Raw genomic sequence first — 10,331 nt, 5'->3', positions numbered from 1 at the left:
ACCGCAGAGCAAACACAGATTGGAAGCTGCGATATTTACTCCGCCGTGTAAAAGACACGAGTGGACGTTTCTGATAGCACCTTGTGTATTTTGACTTCATGCCTGAGCTGCAGTCCTATCTGTACCGACCATCATTTTATAATGTGCTGACAAACAACCGTAATAACGTGGAGGTTGGGAGGTGGACGCCAGTGATATACATGCTTGTGCAACATGCTGTTATGCTGAGGGTTCGTTCATTTTGTGTCTTTATGACTGGTGTGCTCATATTTTTATTTGTTTAGGCCAGACGTCTGCACCCCGCGGCTCCGGAGCCTCTCTTCAGCTTCCATCAAATTATATGTAAATAAACGCCGCCAGGTTATTTTTAGACTGCAAACAACCTTTCGAAGGGACTCATTTGAAGCTGGCATACTTAGATTAGGAGAACCACTGTTTGTCAGCCATTAGCTTGATTCAGGTTCCGACCAAAACTCTCAGAAAGGTACTCCTGGATAAATCCATATAACAAAATGGTTTCACTTAATTACTTAGATGTCTAATTTACGAAACTTTGGTTTTACTATGCATCGTCGTACATACAAATGTTTAAGCAGTGTTGTCTTCATTTTGAAGATTAAACATGTTTTGTGGATTCAGATTGGTGAAAAGTAGTAAAAACAGCTCTTTAGGTCAGAAGGGTCACAGGCCTTTAGTAACACAGCTTTGCTCGGGTCTTTCCTCCAGGTACTCCAGTTTCCTCCCACAGTCCAAAAACAAGCTTGGGGTGTCAGTTAGTGGTCCTCAGTGTGGATGTGTGTGTGGTCATGACCTCTTCAGGGTGTATCCTGCTCTCACACAGTTATCTGGGGTTTTCTCCAGCACCCTGCAATCCTGCTCAGGATATAGTAAAGGATGGATGGATGAAGATGGAGGGAGGATGAAATATTTTGTTAAAATGCACATTTTAAATCGTAATTTGTTGTAATAAGAGACGAACTGAACATAACAGTCCTCTGGATTTCAACAGGCATTAAACATGTATCCCATAATGTGATAAATATCTGGCATTTGAAAACAACAGGAGGAGAAACCCTTCCATCCAAAGTCCACACCAACACAAAGAGGGTGGAGCACAATTTTTCACTTTATTTATGATGCTATTCTAAATGTCTTTGTTTTAATATATTCCCTGCATTTATTTATAAAGCACTGTCTGATCTACTAGAGAACTAATTGTGCTTTGCCTTAGCAATAGTATTCAGTAATATTTTTTTGTTTTTTTGTTTGTTATAAACACTGATGAACAATAATAATTATTATTATCATTGTTATTGTTATTATCATTATTTATTATTATTAACATTAGCATTAGCATTAGCATTTGGATGAACGATTATTCAGGATTCCCTCCACGTGCTGCTGCTGATCTCACCTGCTTTCAGTCTGTGCTGCTGTTTCCTCCATTGAAGAACACACGCCTCATTCTTGCACAGCCCGTTTTGAAATCAAACGTGGATCCAGGTAATTCCTCTCTTTCACTCTCTATCCGTCAAACTTTGGAGGTTTCTCTGTCTTTATGTACCGGAAGTGTTGCGTCGTGGCGGTGATCCTAGCAGCATGCTAACGTTAGCTTATCCAGTCACTGCGAAGTTTGAATTAAACTAATGAGCCGATATGACTTCGCTGTGATGTTTCGGGGGTTTATTAAAAACGTATTTTCGTTTGACAAGTGTCAAACTTCTGGTAGTTAACTCAGTTGCGTTAGCTAGCACATGAGATGACGCTAATTGATCTAATTTACTGTTTTTTCAAATTTCTTTTTGATAAATATTTCAATCCGTCACATGAAGAAGCTGCAAAGTGTTTAAAGTCTAGACGTTCACGAATAACACAAAGTAACAATTATAAGACTTTGTAAAGATTAAATCGTAGTGCTTTTTCCCCGATGCTTATTAGAGCTTGTCAACTTATTTGCACATTTTTTTCCCATAATTCATACGAAATAACTTCTTTTTTTTATGTTGAACGATGTTTTTAAAACTTCCAGTATTTGAACCCATGGCCCTGTAGCTTCAAGATAAAATAACGAATTGCTTTTGATAAAGTTCAAGACTATTAGTCTGAAGTTGTAATATAATTCAACAAAGCATGAAATGTTTCATTATCCGTAATAAAAATAAACTAAATGAAGATTTAATTTTTTCAGTTTAAAAAAATTATGTTCCATCTTTTATGTACACATTTTGGAAAATACAATCTCAATCCTCAAATGAAATCAGTAATCTGGTTTTCTGGGCTGATGTGTGAATCAACAAGCTAAAATATCAGTTTACTTATTTGCAGTAATCTGGAATATTATTTTTACTTAAACCTGTGGTCTCACTCTGTCTTGCAGTATCATCCAGGTGACTGATGACGGCGACACTGCATGAGTAGATAAACAGCTTCACTTCATTTTCACCCATTTCCTTCTTTAGGTTGCTGTTTGGAAGCATGGCAGATCAGAAGGTGTTTAAACACACTCTCAGAAGAGCTGCGGCGTGTTTTCTGTCTTCGCCAGACAGCGAGGCGATCTTGCACCTTCGCCGTCCCCTGGTTCGCCTGACAGACGATGCAACAGTTGGTGGCGGTGCCACTTGGCTGAGGTACTATAAAGGGCTGCAGTTTAGCGTTGTGCTTCCTAAAAACACTGCTGTAACAGCTCATCACTTGCTGTCTGGATGGAGATCGGATGTTTTTATGTGTTCCTGGGACGCTCGCCATGGTTGGCAGAGTTGTGGTGTGCATTTTTTCTTCTTTTTTTCTTAATTGCACGCCACAGTGGTGCCACATTCACTCACCAGCCACTTCATGAGGACTTGTAAAGAGTGTGTGTGCGCGTGTGTGTGTGATCCAGCTGTACCGTGAATTTTCCTGTTAATGCTTTGTCCACTCGACTAATGTTCTTGAGTGGGAAGAATATCCAAACTAATGCAGTCCCGCATCGAAACTGGCACATTTACCCTTTTTAACAGTCTCTGGAAAAATAAAATGTTGTTTTTTTGTCAGTACCGAATTTGAGAGGTCGTCTCATGTGATAAAACACACGTTTACCTAATTAAGTGTATACACGCTCACTGTAGCAGTTCACATAACCCTCGGTTTTCAGAATGATGTTCATGTGTCTTTTCCCTGGATGTCGTTTTTTTTCCTGTTAAAATATTTTCTGAGCTGATTGATGTGTTCAGTTCAGACGGCATATTTACAGGTTCTCTCCTGTCTTTTGCAGCGATTTCCCTGTGTTACTTGAGCGTGAGAACATTGACTCCAGCTGTTGATTTTATTTATAGACGATAGCTGTAATTTTCTGTAAGCAGCTATTGAGCATTCCCTCTTCAAACCGAGTCTGTCCTCCGTCAGTTGCTCATTAATTACTGGATCTATGATTTTGTGGCCATGAACAAGCTACCAGACCAGGGGTCAAACAGGTTTTGAAGGAAAATGGTTATGGTGAAAATGGTTAATTGGGCTCTAGTGAACCTTATAGCAACATCCTTTTTTGACTACAGTTATCGTTTGTTGCCTGCTTAGGAAAAATGCAGAACCTGGAGGGAACTGTGTTCAAACTCAAAAGGCTTCAGTCCTTGAAGTAGAAGAAGACGACGACGACGGACCCAAATCGAGAGGGCTGCCACCCCGAGAGCTAAAAAAGAAAGAAGCTCAGATATGAGGACATGCTGTCAGAAATCGAGGTAAATGATTGGAAAAGCAATAAACGGGTTCTTTTTGAAGGGAACTTTCAGCATATGTTGAAAGCTTTAAGCTTAGACTTTCTGTAATATATTTCCTCCAGTCGACTGTTTATCACGCCGGGGGAAGGCTAACAAGTAGCTCTCTCCTCTGTTTCATGTTGAAGGTGTCCTTCACAGACAAATTAAAAATGATGAGAGAATTAATGACGGCGTTCAAGCCTATCTGAAATTCTCCCATCAAAGTGAAATCTGAGCATACGCGGTAATTAACACGGTATTGCTTGACTGGCAGGTACGGCGCCGCTTCATGCCATTATCAGTCAAGTGGAGGGCTTCCTAACATCTGTAGCCGCCAGAAAGACTCGCACTTACCCTGAGTTAACTCTGGAGAAAGAAGACAAACTCAAACCGTAGTGCTGGTTTTTTTTACAGGAATGCCTTTGTTTGTTTGTTCTTCAGGAAGAGGAGTCGGACGACGAGCCTGCCTTCTCTCTCCCCTCCGTCCGTAACGTGTCTCCTGCTGACGGCAAGCCTCGAATGGAGCCGGCCAAGGACATCGGCTCCACAGACCCCGGCTCGGAAATGAAAGGTGCAGAATTCAATCAGCGCTGCCGAGGCTCCGCCGGCTCTCAGATCAGATCGTCAAAGGAAAACTTCAATGAAAGACTTTTTAGAAACTAGAGCAGACCTGCTTGTCCTCCTTGGTCGTGCGTGTGTATCTGCTGCCACTTGGCCTCGCTGCCATGTTTTGGCAAATTAGAGGCCTGAAAAAAAGCGTTCTGTGGTCTGCAGGGGGAAATATTGCAAAGCACTGATCAGCGGTACTTTTGCTAATCACCCAGTCTGTTGTTTGTATTGACTTTCCCGTCCTGGTCAGACTGGCGGAATTAAACCCCAGTGAAACTGGAGCGCAGCAGTGTTCCATGTGGTCTGGCAGCACGTCGAGACCTCATCGCACCAGTTTTCCCTTTTCTGAAAAGGAACGGGAGCATCGCAAAGATTTGTTAGCAAATTATTTCAATCCGAGAACACTACACAGGAAACAAAATGATTAGAAAATTCTTTCAAAACATACAGAGTAGATCTCAAGTTTACGTCGAAACATCACTTTTGTCTTCGCGCGTCAGTGTTTGGATGGACGTTAACAGAGCCGACTTTTGCCACGCGGTTTGATCGTTTTTCCTGATTGTGTCGTTTCCTTTAACTGCTCACCTTTCTTTCAGTCTGTCCGGCCGACTGGCACAAGAGCCACATGGCAGCGATCAGCAGCGTGAAGTTGGACAGTCTCCTGAAAAAATATCCAGAGTTCCAAAACTGCAAGAGCCACATGGCGGTTGTCCTGATAAGAGGTAAACTCCCCTTCTTTAAAAAAAAAAAAAAATACTCGTCATTTAACAGTTGGATGGATGTTGCGTCAGTATTCGAGCGTCGCTGTAGAGAAAGGAAATAATTCCCTGCAGCAGGCTCACGCCAGCGGCAGGTCATTATAGCGGCGGCGTGCTAAATGGCCAGACATGCTCATCATAAAGAATCCCGAGCATGGAAATAAAGGTCATGCTCAGTTATGAGAAAATGTGTACGAAGTCACATGCGAAGCAGCTCAGGAATTCCCGCTCTATTTGATGTTGCAGTCATTTCAGGATAATGCGATGGGAGTAAAGCAATCTGGTTTTTGCATGTAAAGAATAAACGGCGTAGGTTTTTTGGTACGTTCCTGTTTGAAGGCATTACGGGAACCAAGTGTCTGGATGAGAGGAGCTGTTGGAGGGTTGCTGGGTGTTTCAGCCACTCGGGACCTCAGAGCTGATTGAGAGCTTGAACATTCAGTCTGAGAAGTAAAGAGGTCACAGCGCTGGCGGAGAACGTACGAATGATTCATTTAAAAATAAAAAAAAAAACACAAATAACCAGCCAGGTGCTTTCTAAAGACTCGACTGCTCCTGAGAAAATTGATAAAAATGAAATGACCTGGGAGCAAGAGGAACTGTGAAGTTGGAGGTCACCAGGAAGTCATTTGAAGAAAAAGTCCTGAGTGTAAACGGTTTGTGTTTTCTGGTCAACAGTCCCTTCGACCAAATCTGAAGAAGAACATTCATTGTGAAATACAAAATTCCTGTTTGCAGTACATAAAAGATCTTACAAGAAGAAAAAAAAAAGGTTTTCTAAAAGAGATAAATCAAACTCTGCTGATTTTCTTACTGACAAAAGTGGAGGTGTAGAGCAGCTGAGTGCACCTGTTTAATAAAACTTTAGAAGTGCAGTCTGTTGGTTTAAACCACTCAGTTCCTAACAGAAAAACAGCTTTAATTCTCTCTGTGGGCGTATCTGGTTTCCTCACGAAAAAAACAGCACCCACTAGTGGCCCAACTTGAAAACGACATCGATTTCTGCCTTTAAACAGACGTTGTTTGCAGGAGAATACACACACACACACACACACACACACACACACACACACACACACACACACACACACACACACTCTGTCCTGAAGAGCACGGTTTTCCCACAGAGGTGTTGAACGCAGCAGGTCGTCCTGTCAGCAGTACCGGGTGGTGGCGGTGGGAAGCGGCTCCTGGAGCAGCAACAGTTGGCTCTGCTACGACGGCCTGATGGTCCACGACTGCCACGCCTTAATGGTCGCCAGGAGGGCTCTCCTCAGGTACAGGCTGCGAGTTCGACTCCTCCGGCACACACCAGACAGTGCAAATCTTAAGAACGCTCACAGCTTGTTGTTGATTATTTTTTAACATTCTACAATGAGAAAAAGTCGTAATTCATAAAACGTCGACTCGAGACGTCCGGAGGATGAAGTCCTGGCGCGTCTGGATCGACTCGCTCTCCTCTTCAGTTTCATTGGAAGTGCCGCCGTGGCTCTGTGTGAGTTGTGTTTTCTGGCTCGCGTTCAGGTTTCTGTACAAACAGCTTCTCCTCTTCTTTGATGGCGATCCAAAGGCCAGAGAGAGCTGCGTCTTCGAGAGCAGCGCAGACAGCCACCAGCTCCAGCTCAAGCCCAAGACCAGCCTGCATCTCTTCACTAATCAGTGTCCCGAAGGAGCCGCCACGAGCTTCTTCCACCAGTACAGCGCACGCTGCTTCATACGTCAACTTTCTCCATGAGAATTACATTACACACTCAATTATCTTCATGAGATATTGTTTTTTTTCTTTTTGCTGAAATGAACGGAACTGTCAAGCAGCTCCGGACACAACCGGCTGCTGTACCACGCCAAAGACCTGCTGATCCCCGTGGCCCAGCTGGAGCCCAGTCTGCTGGGCGCCAAGGTCTGCTGCATGTCGGGCTGCGACAAGCTGTGCCGCTGGACGGTCACCGGCGTCCAGGGCGCTTTGCTGAGCCACTTCATGAAGCCGCTCTACATCAGCAGCGCGGTGCTCGGTAAGCAGCCTCGGAGCCGTTTCTCCGCCCCGCACTTTCGATTGGTTGGTGAAAATTGAAGCCAATAAAGCCGTGCGATCCGCTGCGTCTCGTCAGGAGGCCAGAAGACGCTGTGGGAGGATGTGCGACTACGCCAACAAGCGGCTCCGCGACGACTGGGACGGCCTCTTGCCGGCGCACTACAAGAAGCACGACATCCGCTTCCTCTTCAGCGACTCCGTGGGGCCCTCCGTAGAGTCCCAGCAGCGGGCCGGGCTGAGCGTCAACTGGTGCCTGGGAGACGGGGACATCGAGGTCCTGGACAGCAGCACGGGATACGTCTTCAAGAGGTATGCGGCCCTTCAGAAACGGCGTCAGTGTTTTACTCTCTGGTTCGGCGCCCCGCGTGGCCCGGAGCCGCTGCCGTCTCTGGCTTCTGCTGGAAATAAAATCCAAACCTACAGTGAGGAATAAAGAACATTCATTAATTTGATGACGTGAACGTATCGTGCCAATTACCTCCAGCTTCTTTTAGCTGTAACTTCAGAGCTCGAGTTTCACTTTGTGCCCACGTCGCTTCAAGAATCTATTCAAACCGAGAATTTGGAAATAATGAAGAGCTAAATAAATGAAGTAGTGAGTGGGATTGGGGATACTGTGGGCTGTTGGACTGAGTCATTCACGGCCTTGAAGTGATTTCGACGAGGAGTCTCCCCGAACGGCCATCTGCCGCCGCCAGGTTCTGTTTGTGCTGCCGCACTTAATTCCTCCTCCAAACTTTGAGAGTGCAGACACCGGCGGTCTGCTCCCCGGGGTGCGGCGCCCCACGTCGTCGTGACGACGGTAAGCGGTGCTTACAGAGAACGCTGCCTTTACTTCTTCAGCCTGACCAGAAACGCTCTCCACTCCAGCAGCAGAAGATCTTCAGTCGTCAGTTGGTGCTACTTCTCGCTAACTACGACATGATCAGTTGTTGTCCTTCTCTGTGAATTTGGCTCCTTGTTTTCCAGGTCTCCCTGTGGGGCCGGACCTCTCCAGCAGAATCTGCAAGCGAGCCCTCTACAGTTACTTCCTCCGAGTGGTGCGGCTGGAGGGGCGGAGCCACCTGGCCAGGCTTCCCACCTACCGCAGCGTGAAGGTCCGTGCGCGCTCGCCGCGAGACGACGGGCACCGCAAACGCAGATCCATGTTTGTTTTTTTTTAAACGGCGTCCTGTTTTCCAGATGGAAGCCGCGGCGTACCAGTCGGTCAAACAGCTGGTCAAACAGCACTTCCTGACCGTGAACGCAGGGCCCTGGATCTCCAAACACCTGGTGGACTGCTTCAGCGCTTGAACCGTCCATCCAGGAAAAAAAAAAACCTGTTCTGAGATTTAAGTTCCTGTTCCCGCTGTAGTTCACGTTACAGTTGTAGGTTTGGTTGTCGTTGGAGATTTCGGTTTGTGTTTTGAGAAAAATAAAAAAACGTTTAAAAATCCGGGAGTGGCTTTGAAGGAGTTGTGGGTGGAAGTGGAAGAAATGGAGACTTTTTTCAACTGTTTAATGCAGCGTCAACTCTAGTTTCAAGATGCATTTCAATTTGAATCAATCAGAAAAATTAATGTTTCCACATTTCAGTACAAACGTATCTATAAATTAATATTCCGAGTTTTAGTTTCATTACAGTTTATAAGTCATGATAATCAATATAGCACCTTATAAATGTTTATATTTCATAGGAACAAATTTTTCAGTAAATTTTAAATATAGCTTGAAAGTTTAGTTTTTCATGAGAGCTAGAAACAACTAAAAAACATCGTTTCCAATATATTTTTTGAGATGTGCTCACGATTGTTCCACATTTGCATCATTTTTGCATAACAGCTCGGCAGATCCTGCTCAGCGCGCCTTTAATTCAGCAAAATGAGCCGATCCTCCCTTGAATTTAACAAGACACTCTGTGAAATGTAGCCTCCCTCTTACTGCTGCCGTCCAGCGTGACCTAAAGACTGAGATGTTGAGATTCCGTGCAGTACGTTTTGAACTTTTATCTCCATGATGCTACAAACCAGCCCAGTTTCTGATGCTTCCTGTCTCGATCTGATTGACTGCACCAGGTTTAAAATCCCCCCTCCGCGTTGCATCCATAAATGGAGCATCAGAGATGGCCTAAATTAGAAAAATGTCCAGGGACTGTTGCTCTCAAGAAAGGTGCAAAATGCATCACAACATTTAAATTGAATGGGGATATTTTTCTGTTTGGTTTGACCTGAAGAAAACAGAGAAATTTGAAAAAAAAGAAAAAAAAAAGCTTTGAGTGGGAACACAGCAAGACTTTGCCATCTTAAATTTAAATTTTTTATTTTATTCACACAAACTGTGTGGTACCACGGTTCATTGTCACCATGGCTCCACTCACCAGTTGCTTGGCAACCAACTCCTCCTTGGAACTGATGCAACTGCTCATGTCTTCATAATTACAGGCTCTTTTACAATATTTAGCAAAAAAACCAAAACAATGGAATCTGGAATCTAATGAATCTGTGGAGCTACATCCAGCTCTGCGCTGCTTTGCGCCGTTTATCTCAGTGTCTTAAACCACAACATGCAGGAGATGCTTTCTTTTTCCCCCTTTCAGCTTCTTGAGGTCCCTTCTGGGATTTGCACGCCGGCGTGCGCGTGCCGATGCGTTTCTATCGTTGTCCTCGCTGGTCGAGCAGCTGATTCCTCCAGCCAGGTGCTGGGTTGGCCCCCCTGGAGGAGGACTGGGCCTCTGCACCTGCGGGGCTCCTCTGGGCTCGAGGAAGAGCCAGAGAATTCACAAAGAGGCCTGCAAGATAATACATCTGTGAGCAATTTCCAAGTGTGAAAAACCGCTAATTCCTCGCGCGCTCGCCTTGAGTGTGGGGTTAGAGTTGAATTGAGCTGTCAGACGCTGAAGAAAAAACCTTTTTCGGGAGTAACAGCCTTGTCCTTTTTAGTTGTGCTCAGACGAGCCTAATTACAGCGACATGTAATTATTTAACATCGGCGCGATGCCGTTAATGTAAGCAGTGACCTTCACTGTGAACGCGGCAGCAGAGGGACTCTGACGTCTGAACGGATCTGCGCTCGTCATGGCATGTTAAGGAGGCTGAATCTATACCAGGCCTTTTGGAGTTTTTAATTGCCACTGTGGATGTCCTGATTGTAATCTCAGAACTGAGGGATTTCTAAGTATTTGTATGTAAACATGAGATACAAAACAACCAAAATGAAGGCAGT

General features: G+C 44.8%; 1 pseudogene; it reads left to right on the top strand.

The window, feature by feature from the left end:
- The first annotated feature begins 3,695 nt into the window (after positions 1-3,695).
- LOC115395699 (adenosine deaminase domain-containing protein 2-like) lies at positions 3,696-8,423 on the top strand (annotated as a pseudogene).
- The last annotated feature ends 1,908 nt before the right edge of the window (positions 8,424-10,331 follow it).

Source organism: Salarias fasciatus, chromosome 10, assembly GCF_902148845.1.
Source record: "Salarias fasciatus chromosome 10, fSalaFa1.1, whole genome shotgun sequence".
In the NCBI taxonomy this organism is placed as follows: Eukaryota; Metazoa; Chordata; class Actinopteri; order Blenniiformes; family Blenniidae; genus Salarias; species Salarias fasciatus.
This window is presented reverse-complemented; position numbering and strand designations above follow the sequence as displayed.